This window comes from Cebus imitator, unplaced genomic scaffold, assembly GCF_001604975.1.
Source record: "Cebus imitator isolate Cc_AM_T3 unplaced genomic scaffold, Cebus_imitator-1.0 Scaffold88, whole genome shotgun sequence".
Classification (NCBI taxonomy): domain Eukaryota; kingdom Metazoa; phylum Chordata; class Mammalia; order Primates; family Cebidae; genus Cebus; species Cebus imitator.
In genome coordinates this window covers 1,098,099-1,113,047 of record NW_016107403.1, presented here as the reverse complement: position 1 = coordinate 1,113,047, position 14,949 = coordinate 1,098,099, and the positions used below count along the sequence as shown (strand labels likewise).

At 42.1% G+C, this 14,949-nt stretch overlaps 1 pseudogene; it reads right to left on the bottom strand.

Moving 5' to 3' along the window:
• Positions 1–13,513: 13,513 nt before the first annotated feature.
• On the bottom strand, positions 13,514–13,861 carry LOC108308826 (annotated as a pseudogene).
• Positions 13,862–14,949: the final 1,088 nt, after the last annotated feature.

Here is a 14,949-nt window from a genome sequence, read left to right as displayed (position 1 = left end):
AAGGCCAGGTGTGATGACTCGTGCCTGTAGTCCCAGCACTTTGGGCGGCCAAGGCATGTGGATTGCTTGAGCCCAAGTGTTTGAGGCCAGCCCGGGCACCATGGCAATACCCTGTCTCTACCAAAAAAATACAAAAATTAGCCAGGTATGATGGCATGGGCCTGTAGTCTTAGCTAATCAGGAGGCTTAGGTGGGAGAATCACTTGAGCTTAGGAGTTTGAAGTTGTAGTAAGCTGTGAGTTGCACTCCATCCTGGGTGACAGAGCGAGACACTGTCTCAAAAATAAAAAATGTGAATGATCACATATGACTAGTGGAACATCACAGGTCTTGGCCATTAATCTGAGATGCTTGATGAATTCTATAAGCACTTGCAATATAATAGTTTATTTTCTGCCTCCCACCACATTCACCACTTTTCCGGTCTAATGTTGCCTATCTTGTTTAAAACACCATCATCTTGTGAGTCATTCAGGGTTAGAATTGAGATGTCATTTATTCATTTCACAAACAACTACAAAGCACTTACTAATATGCCAGGCAGTGTACTAGGCACTGGAAATGCTGTGATGAATGTAATCCTCATAGAAAATTATGATAATGTTTATGATTGACTCTCAGTGCCTTCTCCCTCCTTTGCAAGGGAGTCTTGCATCACCTTCCACATGCAAACGTTCACCCCAAGACCGCCTCCACTTTCACAGCCCTGACAGCAGATACTTTCGCCTCTTCCACTTACTGCTGTATCAATAGTGCACAGAGGAGTGCAAATGGGGGGAGAGGTGGGGGATAAATATTTGGGGAATTAATTTATGTTCTCTCTCTCTCTCTGTCTTTTTTTTTTTTTGAGGTGGAGTTTCCCTCTTGTCGCCCAGGCTGGAGTGTGGTGGTGTGATCTCAGCTCACTGCAAACTCCGCCTCCTGGGTTTGAGTGATTTTAGTGCCTCAGCCTCCCCAGTAGCTGAGACTACAGGTTCACGCCACCATGGCTGGCCAATTTAGTATTTTTAGTAGATACAGGGTTTCACCATGTTGGCCAGGCAGGTCTTGAACTCCTGACCTCAAGTGATCCACCTGCCTCAATCTCCCAAATTGCTGGGATTACAGGCGCAAGCCCCGTGCCCGGCTATGTTCTCTTTTTCACTGTACTGCTCTTATTCTTTCATTTCCTCCCTTCTTCCCATCAAACCATTAAAATGGCCTAGCTATGCCAGAGAACTATCATAAATACTCACTGGAGGTATTTAAAGCCTCACTCTTAATGTGTGGTCCCGGTTCAAGGGCAGCAGCATCACCTGGGAGCTTGTTAGAACTGTAAAAACTCAATCCCTACCCCAGACTTCCTACATCAGAATCTGTTTTTTAACAAGACCCCCTCAGGTGATTTATATGCATGTAAAGTTTGAGAAGCACTGCTCTAAAGCACAGATCTAAGGACATTTAAAAATTTTTAAAATTTATTTTCCTTTTCTTTTTTTTTTTTTAGTTATCCAATACTCATTTTTGTCCTGTAATAAGCACATTTTTACCTGACTTTAAAATCTTTGATGTATTTCAAACTGCATAGAGTCGTATTTATAGAAAGTACTCAGCCTGGCGTTCAAAACTCTGCAATGTGACCTCTGTCAGCTTTTCAACATTTTCTCTCTCTGAGTCCCTACAGTTCTATACTCCATCCAGATTGGTGGCATCTCTCCTCAAACACATCCAATACTCTTCCCTTTCCCATGCCTTTTTCCAATGTACTCCCTCTTTTTTAAAGGCTTCCACCACCCTCCTGTATTCACCCCCAACACCTTCCAAATCCCACTCTTCCTCTGGAGCACACTCAAACCTGAGCTTTCCCTGACGGCAGTTATAGAGCCCCTAGCTCAAAATGCCGTCTACCTCCCATGTATTTAGCAACATTTATACATCTGTTGACTCTTAACACATTATGTTTCTTTGAAGTTATGTGTCTATCTGTCTCCCCCATTTCACCTCAATCTCCTTCAAAGTGGGGATAGTCTTTTATTCTCTCTCAATGTCTACTACACTGCTGTATATAATAGGTGCTCAAGGTCTGTTGAAATGAATTGAAGGAAAGCGATTTATAGTGACCTATAGGAAGACATCCATGGGCACTGTCACATCTCCCCTCTCCCCACATCCAGTTCTTCCCCTGGCCCAAAGCATAGGAGTTTCTGTGGCCTCAGGAGCAGGGACCAGTGAGTTTCAAGGGAGGGTTACATTGCATACCTCTGAATTTGTCTTGGCTGGTACCTGCTTCCAGCTCTGATTCCCAGAAAATAGCATCCAAAGCCCCCCCCCCCCAAAAAAAACCAAATAATAATAGAAGGCTGATACATGATGGCAGTGGGATATCCATCCCCTAGATTGGTGCCATTTTTCAACCAGATGCTTTTCTTAGCCGAAGAGTTTTCTGCCTCCAGGCTGTGACTTCATGTGACATCACAATGGGCTTTCCAAGGTAAATATGACAGCATGCAGTCAGTGTGCATGCTGCCTAGGTCTCTTCTCTGAGCCATACCGAAGTAGCATCTGCTGCCCCTTCCTGCAGCTGTCCATAGGCTCTGCTCTGACAGCCAAACTCAGGGAAGAACTCCTTTATGACTCTTCTAGGATTGGGCTAGACAGCTTGTCATTAAGTAGGGAGTATAGAGGCAAGGTTTCAAAGAAGCAGGCCTTCCAGATGACCTACAAGCATTTTCTCTAGAGCTCAAGTTAGGAACCAGAACAGTGCATTTAAACAGTCTTCTTAGATATTTTCTTGCCTTTCTTAAAAACCAGCTTATTTTTAATGTAGCCACACTTCCTTTTGGTAGTCTTCTTTGACAAATATTTCTGTTTTGGGAAAATATTGGTGACTCGAGGTTCTGCCCTACAAGCATTTTCTCTAGAACCAGTCACTCCCTAGTCCAGGTATGGGGTTAAATGTCCCAAACCACAAACTAGAATACAAGATCAATTAAATTTAGGAGAGCTAGGATATTTTAAGTAGGTACTCTGAGAAAATTGGAGACATACAGTTTCCTAAGTCTAAGGCCACACATTTCCTAGCTGCTATTGCACTGGGACAGAAAAGAGACGTCAGAGAGGGAAATTATTTGACCTTAGAGGATCACCCTGTCTCATTTTCCAAGTCTGGAACATTTGTTGTCATGTCATCCAGACTTGACTGGATTCTCCGGTGCCAATTCATTGTAAAAAAAAATGTACAAGGAATCAATTCATACTATAACAAAGATTAATAAAACTGACCAAAGCATTCTTTTTCCTTTTTTTTTTTTTTTGAGACAGAGTCTCACTTTGTCACCAGGCTGGAGTGCAGTGGTGTGATCTCAGTTCACCGCAACCTCTGCCTCCTGGGTTCAAGCGATTCTCCTGTCTCAGCTTCCCGAGTAGCTGGGACTACAGGTGTGTGCCACTGCATCTAGTTAATTTTTGTATTTTTAGTAGAGAAGGGGTTTCACCATCTTGGCCAGGATGGTCTAGATTTCTTGACCTCGTGATCCACCTACCTCAGCCTCCCAAAGTGCTGGGATTACAGGCGTAAGCCATCACACCTGGCCAGCACTCTTTTTTCTTACAGGAAAGTTAATCTGGAAAAGCAACTCGATGAACTATTGAAGAGCAGGTACTGTCTTAGAGGACAGACAAGGTCTCTCACCTCATAGAATTTTCAGCCTACAGGGGCAGCCTAAACAGGGTTCTAGCAAAGCCTGTTTCAAGAAGAAAGTAGTTAAATAAATGTGGCATACCCATATTATGAAATACTCTGTGGTCACTACAGAGATTATAGTTATAAAGAATAAGATATGTTATATGAGCTGAACACACATTCTGTGGTAGGTACTAGTTACATGCCAGCCTAGAGTTCTAAGAAAAGATTAGAACTGGACCAGGCGAGATGGCCATGCCTGTTATCCTAACACTTTGGGAGGCTGAGATGAGCGGATCACCTGAGGTTGGGAGTTTGAGACCAGCCCAACGAACATGGAGAAACCCCATCTCTGCTAAAAATACAAAATTAATCAGGCATGGTGACACATGCCTGTAATCCCAACTACTCGGGAGGCTGAGGGAGGAGAATCAATTCAACCTGGGAGTCAGAGGTTGTGGTACTCTAGCCTGGGGAACAAGTGTGAAACTGTCTCATAAGAAATGAAAGAAAGAAGAAAGAAAGAAAGAAAGAAAGAAAGAAAGAAAGAAAGAAAGAAAGAAAGAAAGAAAGAAAGGAAGAAAGGAAGGATTAGAACTGAAGATATAGTTTTGAATTCTTAGACCATTATGTGTGTGTGTATATATATATATACACACCTCATAGAATTTTCAAAGTATATATATATATATACTTTGACAAGAACCTTTCTCTATATAGATATAAAAACGTACTCTTTGCATCTTCAATATTTACTCACCATTATGTTTGAGATAGCCATGATATTTTATATAGCAGTGATTCATTATTTTTTAATATTTCACTGTATTACATAACTATTCTATAACATGTTTATCCATTATGATATTGATTGACATTTGGCTTGTTTTCAATGATAGCTTATTATAAACAATGCTGTCAAAAACCTCCTTGTCCATGTATCTTGATAAACATAAGTTTCTAATTCTCCATAGCAGTAGTTCTCAAACTTTAGAATGCACTACAGTAACATGGAGGGTTTATTATAACCCAGATTGCTGGGCCCTACACCTATAGTTGCTGCTTGAGTAGTTCTGGGCAGAGCCCAAGGATTTGGCATTTCTAAGTTCCCAGGTGATGCTGATGCTATTGGTACAGGGACCATACTTTGAGAATCCCTGCTCTAGGCTGTCTACCTAGGAATGGAATTGCTAAGTTATAGGGTATGTACAACAAACTTTAGTGGACAGTGCCAAGCTGCTTTCCAAAGTGGGTATGTCCATTTATACGTCTACCAGTGGTGAATGGTACTTCTTCTTGCTCTGTTTTCCTGCCAACACATGGTATTGTCAAACTGTTTAATTTAAGCCAATGCGGTGTGTGTGGTAGTGGTATTTCAATGTGGTTTCATTCTGCCTCAAGGAACTGTTGGAAGTTGAAGGAGTGGTTAGGCGGTCTGGAGACCCTCTAATATCAGGACATAGACAACAGAGAGCCTGGAATTGTATAACACCAGGGCTACACAGTTTATTTTGTTTGCTAGCAATCCTGACACCTCTAATAATGTCCTTCATCACATCACAATAATGTGCAATCATCAATGTTTAGAAATATATAACTTGAGAGATATCAGTGTATCTTTTTCTCTACCTAAATCAAACAATGGTTTGGAATTTTCCAATAATGAATCGTAAACTTCCATGGGAAAAAAAATTAGAAAATACTGAGCCTTTAAAATCATCCAGTATAGTTAATTCCAAACCTACTCACACTAACCTTTATCTTTTTCTTTTTCCTTTTTCTTTCTTTTTCTTTTTTTTAGACAGAGTTGCTCTGTTGCTCAGGCTGGAGTGCAGTGGCCTGATCTTGGCTCACTGCAACCTCTTCTCCTGAATTCAAGTGATTCTATTGCCTCAGCCTCCTGAGTAGTTGGGATCATAAGCATGTGCCACCACGCCTGCCTAATATTTGTATTTTTAGTAGAGATAGGGTTTCACTGTCTTGGCCAGGCTGGTCTTGAACTCCTGACCACAACTGATCAGCCCATCTCAGCCTTCCAAAGTGTTAGGATTACAAGTGTGAGTCACTGTGCCCAGCCAATCTTGAGAACTTTCAGAGGAAACTCCATGACTTTGGTGTGGCAAGCCACCCTTAAAATGTATTTCTTTACATGGATATACATATTGATTAGCTAATCATCCTTTTTTTCTCAAACAGCTTAGTTTTAAGTTAGTTTTAATGGAGCTCAATCTTATTTCAGTGTCGGTAGTCAAATACTTATGAGTTCAATGCTAGATAGGAAAATGATGCGAACTACATACATGTCTGGATATTCATATGTCAGGGGATTTACTGTTTTTACCTGACCCCAATTATTTTTACAGCTGATTTCAACATACTTGGGAAAATTGATCAATTTGTATAAAACGGGAAGGTAAGATAAAATTTCTTTTTTTTTTTTCTTTTTTTTTAGAGACAGGTTCTTGCTATATTGCCCAGGCTGGAGTGCAGTGGCTATTCACAGGTGCGATCCCACTACTGATCAGCATGCGAATTTTGACGTGCTCCATTTCTGACCTGAGCCTGTCACCCCAGTGGTCCCCCGCTCCCGGGAGGTCACCATATTGATGCTGAACTTTGTGTGGACACCAGATAGGCATAGTGCACCACAGCCCAGAACTCCTGGGCTCCAGTGATCCTCCCACCTCAGCCTCCTGAGTACCTGGGACTATAGGCCCACACCACCACTATCAGTGGTAAGATAGAATTTCTAAAAGCAGATGTCTTTGTTGAATAACACTGACATCCTAATTATGCTTCAAAATTTGGTCAGATTCGGTATAAACTGAGATGACATTGTAGTAACCTTTTCATTTTTTTGAGACGGAGTCTTGCACTGTCACACAGGCTGGAGTGCAGTGGTGCGATTTCGGCTCACTGCAACCACTGCCTCCCAGGTTCAAGCAATTCTTCTGTCTCAGCCTCCCAAGTAGCTTGGATTATAGGGACACATGATCACGCCCAGCTAATTTTTGTATTTTTAGTAGAGATGGCGTTTCACCATGTTGGCCAGGCTGGTCAACTCCTGACCTTAGGTGATCCACCCATTTTGGTCTCCCAAAGTGCTGGGATTATAGGCATGAGTCATTGCACCCCACCGGACAAACCCTGGTATAGAGGACAGAACAAAGGCTTTGGTGTCTTACTGACTTGTTTGATTTCCAACACTATCATTTATTCACTTATTTGCCAGAAGTCTTACTTTCCTTGTAAAATGAGATAATACTGCTAGCTGCCTCTTAGGCTTACAGTGACATAAGGATGAAAAGCACTAACACATTGCTAACACTGTTACACGCTTGGGGCATGGTCAGCCACAACTGGATCTTATTGCTGGAATTATACTGAAACCACTCAGTAGACTCTTGAACGATAGTTCCCCTCTTCTGTTAGTATCTAATAGCATCTATGGGACTGAAGACACAAAACTACTTTTTTTTTCTTCTGAGACAGAGTCTGGGCTCTGTCACCCAGGCTGGAGTGCAGTGGCATGATTTCGGCTCACTGCAACCTCAGCCTCCTGGGCTCATGTGATTCTCATGCCTAAGCCTCCTGAGTAGCTGAGATTATAGGTGGGCACCACCACACCTGGCTGATTTTTTTTTTTTTTTTGAGACAGGGTCTTGCTTTGTCACCCAGGATGGAATGCAGTGGTGCGATCTTGGCTCACTTCAACCTCCACCTCCTGGGATCCAGTGAGCCTACCACCTCAGCCTCCCTGGTAGCTGGGACTACAGGCATGAGCTATCTCATGCTAATTTTTGTATTTTTAGTAGAGACGGGCTTTCACCATCTTGGCTAGGCTGGTCTCAAGCTCCTGACCTCAGGTTATCCGCCTGTCTTGGCCTCGCAAAGTGCTGGGATTACAGAAGTGAGCCACTGCACCCAGCCATGTGTTTAAACTCATTCTGTTTCCTATCTTTTTAAGTGGTCAAAGGGAGGCTGGATCTGTCATTAGCTCAAGCATAAGGATGTCAGTATTGGAAATAACATTTCATGACCCTTCCATCTCCTTTCTTTCTTTCTTTTTTTGAGATGGAGTTTCACTCTTGTTGCCTAGGCTGGAGTGCAATGGCATGATCTCAGTTCACCACAACCTCCTGGGTTCAAGCGATTCTTCTGCCTCAGCCTCCTGAGTAGCTGGGATTCCAGACATGCACCACCATGCCAGGCTAATTTTGTATTTTTAGTGGAGACGGGGTTTCTCCATGTTGGTCAGGCTGGTCTTGAACTTGCGACCTCAAGTGATCTGCTCACGTCAGCCTCCCAAAGCGCTGGGATTACAGGCATGAGCCACCACACCTGGCACTCCTTTCATATTCCTTAACAGAGTTCACATTTAGTAACAATAATTTTAATGTGTTTGCAAATGTTTGTGGCAGCTTTATTTGAAGTAACCAAAAACTGGAAGCAACTTCAACATCCATCCACAGGATAAACATATTGTGATATATTCATACAATGGATACTGTTCAGTTATATTTTTAAAAAATGAACATTGAGTGGGGGACCAAGATGGCCGAAAGGGAGCTTCTCCAGAGCGCAGCTCCCACTGAGTGAGACACAGAATTAGAGCAATATCTGTGTCTCTGAGCGAGGTACCAGGTTCATTCCAAAGGGTCTGGTTGAACAGCGGGATTAACCCAAAAAAAGATGTCATAAGCAGCCCAAAGGGGGTGAGCTGAGGCAAGGAGGGGCACTGCCCCACCTGAAAAGTGTATCTGGCATGAAGGATTGGGGTCGTCACCTCCTTTGTACTCTGAATCAGATATAGCATTACATTCTGAGACTTCGGCACACACAGCCCAGGAAAATGCCGTGTGGCTGAGAACTGCCCTGAGTTGCAGACCCGGGCAATAGCCCAGGCCGGCAGCCCCAGCCAGACCGGTGTCTTCTCAGCACAGAGCAGGGTGGAGACTTGGACTAACACTGAGAAAGCTTGCGAGAAGGAACTGCCCATCCCATAGAAGGGAGAGTTGAAAGCAAGGAGGGGGATATGGCCATACAGACCCCACCCCCGCAAGATCCGGCAACCAGAATCCCTCTCCTGGGATATTTTCACAGTTAACACATCAGGCAGAGCTCCATATTGGTGCAGCAGACTCAGCAGAGGGAAAGAAGCCTGCCACTGGGAAGGTCGGGCTAATTTCACCAGCATAAGTGGAAACCAGGTGAAGAATAAACAGCAGCCTGGCCGAGACTGAGGCAGCCCAGCAGCACCTCTACAGGCAGACAATGGACAGACTGTCTCAAGTGGCACACTGACACCTGTGTTAAAAAAAAAAAAAAGCCTCATACAGGAGAAATAACCCCAACTTTAACAGAAAGGACATCCATTCAGAGATCCCACCTGAAATCATGAACTTCAAAAATAGATAAAGCCATGAAGATGGGAAGAAACCAGTGCAAAAAGGATGAAAACATCAAAGTCCAGAATGCCTCTCTTCCCCAGGGGGATCACAGTGACTCACCAGCAAGGCAACAAAACAGGTCAGAAAATGATTTTGAAGAGCTGATAGAAGCAGCCTTCAGAAGATGGGTAATAACAAACTTCTCTGAGCTAAAAGAACATGTTCTAACCCAATGCAAAGAAATTAAGAACCTCGAAAAAAGATTAGACGAAATGCTAACTAGAATAACCAGCCTAGAGAAGAACATAAATGACTTGATGGAGCTGAAAAACACAGCACGAGAATTTTGTGAAGCATACATAAGTTTCAATAGCCAAATCAATCAAGCAGAAGAAAGGATATCAGAGATTGAAGATCAACTCAATGAAATAAAAAGAGAAGGCAAGAAAAGGGAGAAAAGACTGAAAAGAAATGAACAAAGCCTTCAAGAAATACAGGATTACGTGAAAATACCTAATCTATGCTTGATTGGTGTGCCTGAAGAGGAGGGGGAAAATGAATCCAAGCTGGAAAACACTTCCGGATATTATCTAGGAGAACTTCCCCAACCTAGCAAAACAGGCCAACATTCAAATATGGGAAATACAATGAACCCCACAGAGATACTCTTCAAGAAGAGCAACCCCAAGGCACATAATCGTCAGATTCACCAGGGTTGAAATGAAGGAAAAAACGATAAAGGCAGCCAGAGAGAAAGTTTGGGTTACCCACAAAGGAAAGCCCATCAGACTCACAGCAGATCTCTTGGCAGAAACCCCATGAGCCGAAGAGAGTGGGGGCCAATATTCAACATACTTAAAGAAAAGAACTTTCAAACCCAGAATCTCATATCTAGCCAAACTAAGTGGAGAAATAAAATCCTTTATGGAAAAGCAATTACTGAGAGATTTCATTGCCACCAGACCTGCCTTACAAGAGGTCCTGAAGGAAGCATTAGACACAGAAAAAAATATCCAGTACCAGCCACTGCAAAAACGAACCAAAGGTAAAGACCAAAGACACAATGAGGAAACTACGTCAACCAACAGGCAAAACAAACAACCAGTAACAAAATGGCAGGATCAAATTCACACATAACAATATTAACATTAAATATAAATGGCCTAAAGGCCCCAATCAAAAGACACAGACTGGAAAACTGGGTAAATAGTCAAGACCAATCAGTGTGCTGTATTCAGGAGACCCATCTCACACACAAAGAAACAAATAGACTCAAAGTAAAGAGATTGAAGAAGATCTACCAAGCAAATGGAGAACAAAAAAAAAATCAGGGGTTGCAATTCTAGTCTCTGATAAAATGGACTTCAAACCAACAAAGATCAAAACAAACAAAGAAGGGCATTACATAATGGTGAAAGGATCAATACAGCAAGAAGAGCTAACTATCTTAAATATATATGCGCCCAATACAGGAGCACCCAGATACATAAAACAAGTTCTTAATGACCTACAAAGAGACTTAGAATCCCATACAATAATAGTGGGAGACTTTAACACTCCACTGTCAATATTAGACAGATCAACAAGACAGAAAATCAACCAGGATATCCAGGACTTGAATGCAGAATTGGAACAAGTGAACCTAATAGACATCTACAGAGCTCTCCACCCCAAATCCACAGAATGTGCATTCTTCTCAGCACCACATTACTCTAAAATTAACCACATAATTGGAAGTAAATCACTTCTCAGCAAATGCAAAAGAATGGAAATCATAACAAACAGTCTCCCAGACGACAGTGCAATCAAATTAGATCTTAGAATTAAGAAACTAACTAAAAACCGCATAACTTCATGGAAACTGAACAACTGCCTCTTGAATGTTGACTGGATAAACAACGAAATGAAGGCAGAAATAAAGATGTTCTTCGAAACCAATGAGAATGAATACACAATGTACCAGATTCTCTGGGACACATTCATAGCAGTGTCAAGAGGGAAATTTATAGCAATAAATGCCCACGTGAGAAGTGAGGAAAGATCTAAAATCGACACCCTATCATCAAAATCGAAAGAGCTAGAGGAGCAAGATCAAAAAAAAACTTAAAAGCTAGCAGAAGACAAGAAATAACTAAGATCAGGGCTGAACTGAAGGAGATAGACACACACACACACACACACACACACCCTTAAAAAATCAATAAATCCAGGAGCTGGTTTTTCAAAAAGATCAACAAAATAGACAGACCACTAGCCAGATTAATAAAAAAGAAAGAGACAAGACTCAAATAAATGCAATACAAAATGATAAAGGGGATATCACCACTGATCCCACAGAAATACAAACTACCATAAGAGATTACTACAAACAACTATATGCACATAAACCAGTAAACTTGGAAGAAATGGATAAATTCCTGGACACTTGCACCCCACCCCAAGCCTAAACGCTGGAAGAAGTTGAAACCCTGAATAGACCAATAACAAGGGCTGAAGTTGAGGCAGCACTTAATAGCCTACCAACCAAAAGAAGTCCAGGTCCAGACAGGTTCGCAGCCGAATTCTACCAGACATACAAAGAGGAGATGGTACCACTCCTTCTGAAACTATTCCAAACAACACAAAAGGAAGAATTTTCTCCAACTAATTTTATGAGACCAACGTCATCCTGATACCAAAACCCAGCAGAGACTCAACAAAAAAAGAAACTTTAGGCCAATCTCCATGATGAACATAGGTGCAAAAATCTTCAATAAAATACTGGTAAACTGATTGCAACAGTACATCAAAAAGCTTATCCATCATGATCAAGTAGGCTTCATTCTGGGGATGCAAGGCTGGTTCAACATATGCAAGTCCATAAATGTAATTCACCACATAAATAGAACCAAAGACAAAAACTGCATGTTTATCTCAATAGCTGCAGAGAAGGCATTTGACAAAATTCAACAGCTCTTTCTGCTAAAATATCTCAATCAACCAGGTGTCGATGGAATGTATCACAAAAGAATGAAAGCAAAATCACACTAATGGGCAAAAACTGGAAGCATTCCCTTTGAAATCTGGCACTAGACAAGGATGCCCTCTCTCACCACCTGTTCAATATAGTATTGGAAGTTTTAGCCAGAGCAATCAGGCAAGAAAAAGAAATAAAGAGTATTCAATTAGGAAAGGAGGAAGTCAAATTGCCTCTATTTACAGATGACATGACTGTATATTTAGAAGAGCCCATCATCTCAGCCCAAACTCTCCTTAAGCTTATAAGCAACTTCAGCAAAGTCGCAAGATACAAAATCAATGTGCAAAAATCACAAGCATTCCTATACACCAATAACAGACAAACAGAGAGCCAAATCAAGAGTGAACCCCCATTCACAATTGCTACAAGGAGAATAAAATCCCTAGGAATACAATTAACAAAGGATGTAAAGGACCTCTTCAAGGAGAACTACAAACCACTGCTCAAGGAAATAAGAGAAGACACAAACAGATGGAAAAACATTCCATACTCATGGTTAGGAAGAATCAATATCGTGAAAATGGCCATACTGCCCAAAGTAATTTATAGATTTAATACTATCCCCTTCAAACTACCAATGACCTTCTTAACATAACTGGAAAAAACCACTTTAAACTTCATTTGGAACTGCAAGGGAGCCCACATAGCCAAGACAGTCCTAAGCAAAAAGAACAAAGCTGGCACCATCACACTGCTGGACTTCAAGCTATACTACAAGGCAACAGTAATCAAAACAGCACAGTACGGTACAGGTATTAAAACAGACATAGACCAATGGAACAGAACAGAGGCCTCTGGAGCAACAACACTCATCTACAACCATCTAATCTTTGATAAACCTGATAAAAACAAGCAATGGGGAAAGGATGCTCATCATCACTGGTCATTAGAGAAATGCAATTCAAAACCACATTGAGATACCATCTCATGCCAGTTAGAATGGCGATCATTAAAATCATTAAAAAATCTGGAGACAACAGATGCTGGAGAGGATGTGGAGAAATAGGAACAGTTTTACACACTCTTTGTGGGAGTGACAGGGCAAGACTCCATCTCAAAAAAAAAAAAAAGAAAAAAGAGGGAGTACTAAATTCTGTTAAAAGTATATCTCACTTAACTCATTCTTGGTCTTGAATATGGAGACCTCTGGCTTTCTAGCTCCACTGGGCCCTGGATCTCTGGCAGCCAGAGCCTCACTTTCCAGGCAGTAGATTTAAAGAGTCTTTTGGAGAAATCTGAGCAGCCTAAGAGAAAAAGAAAACTTATAGCTAGTGACATACAGGTTCCCAACAGACTGCTCAGCCAAGGCATTTTATACCGAATCCTACAGTAGATATTGCCTGCTCAGTTTCCACTCACTATACACATATTTTTGTTGTTTGTTTTTTGTGTGTGTATTTTTTGGCAAGTCTTTTCATTATTCAAGAAATTTTCATTTTTTATTTAGCTTTCTGACTGTGCTTGTGCCTTCAACACTTTCACAAGGATTTTCTGCTCTTTGATAAGGAAAGTATGATTGATCCTGTCACGAACACATTTAGCACACATGCAACCACCATAGGCCCTGCTGACAAGTTTCTTTGTTTTGGACAATCTCATAAGATCTTTAGGTCTTACAGCACGAACCCATCAAAGTCTGCCTGGGCACATGGCACATGCAGATTCTGGTGCCTTCCCAACCTTCTTGGTATAAAGGTAAACGATTCTATTACCAGGAGTTCGGGACAGCCTAGTTTTGTTGGAGGCTGTTTTGTAGGAAAACCTATGTTGGTATGTCAGACACTGGACCATCCTGAGTGCCCCTGAAAGGACTGTTCCTGAGAGCTCTAGGCTTCCTCAGCTCCTCGGATGGCAGCTGATTGTCTTATTATTTTATTTTTTTGAGACAGACTCTCTGTTACCAGGCTGGAGTGCAGTGGTGCAATCTCAACTCACTGCAACCTCTGCCTCCCAGTGTCAAGCGATTCCCCTGCTTCAGCCTCCTGAGTAGCTAGGACTACAGACACACGTTACCACGCCTGGCTAATTTATTGTATTTTAGTAGAGAGGGGGTTTCACCATGTTGGTCAGGATGGTCTCAATCTCCTGACCTCATGATCCACCCACCTCGGCTTCCAAAAGTGCTGGGATTACAGGCCTGAGCCACTGTGCCCGGCCACGATATACATATTTTTAATTGAGACCATATTCCCCACTTACTTTATTACTGGAAGTCACTTTGCTTGAAGCGAGCTTAGGCAGACTTCAGTCCCCATCATTGTCTAGCATACCATATTTAAAACAAACCAACCTTGAATTTAAGTGAAAGCTGCAAGTTTACTCTGTGGACCAATGGGGTGCTACATACAGGTGAGGAGCTTTGGTGGAGTGGCCAGTGTGTTTCTACAGATGTTCATCTTGAACAATTGTGAAATTAGTTTAGACAGTGCTGGCTTTTGTGCTTAAAGAAATGAACAGATCCTGGTCAAGTGTCATTTTCTAGAAAAACAGTTTTTAATTACTTCTCAATGAGAGGACATTCTGGGGCATTCACTCTTCTCCAGTCACAGCCGGGTCTGGCTTCCTTTGGTATCTGCTGGCAGTGGCTGAAAGGAGCTGAGCTGAGTTCCTCTCTCTTGACGTTCTGGAGTGGTTCCTTACTGAGTAAGAAAGTGAATTAACAATTATTTAGCTTCCTCCTTGGAGCTGGGTACCCGGCCAGCCTCTTTTCAGAGAGCTGTTGCTCTTGTGGTCAGAGTTACCCTGCAGTTTTCTCCTGGCTCTTACATGACGTATCCCAGTACAGGCGTCAAGCCAGGGGGACAAAGCCACACACTGGCTAGTCCTAGCTTTTCCTTCCTTTCCTTCCTTCCTCCCTCCCTCCCTCCCTTCCTTCCTCC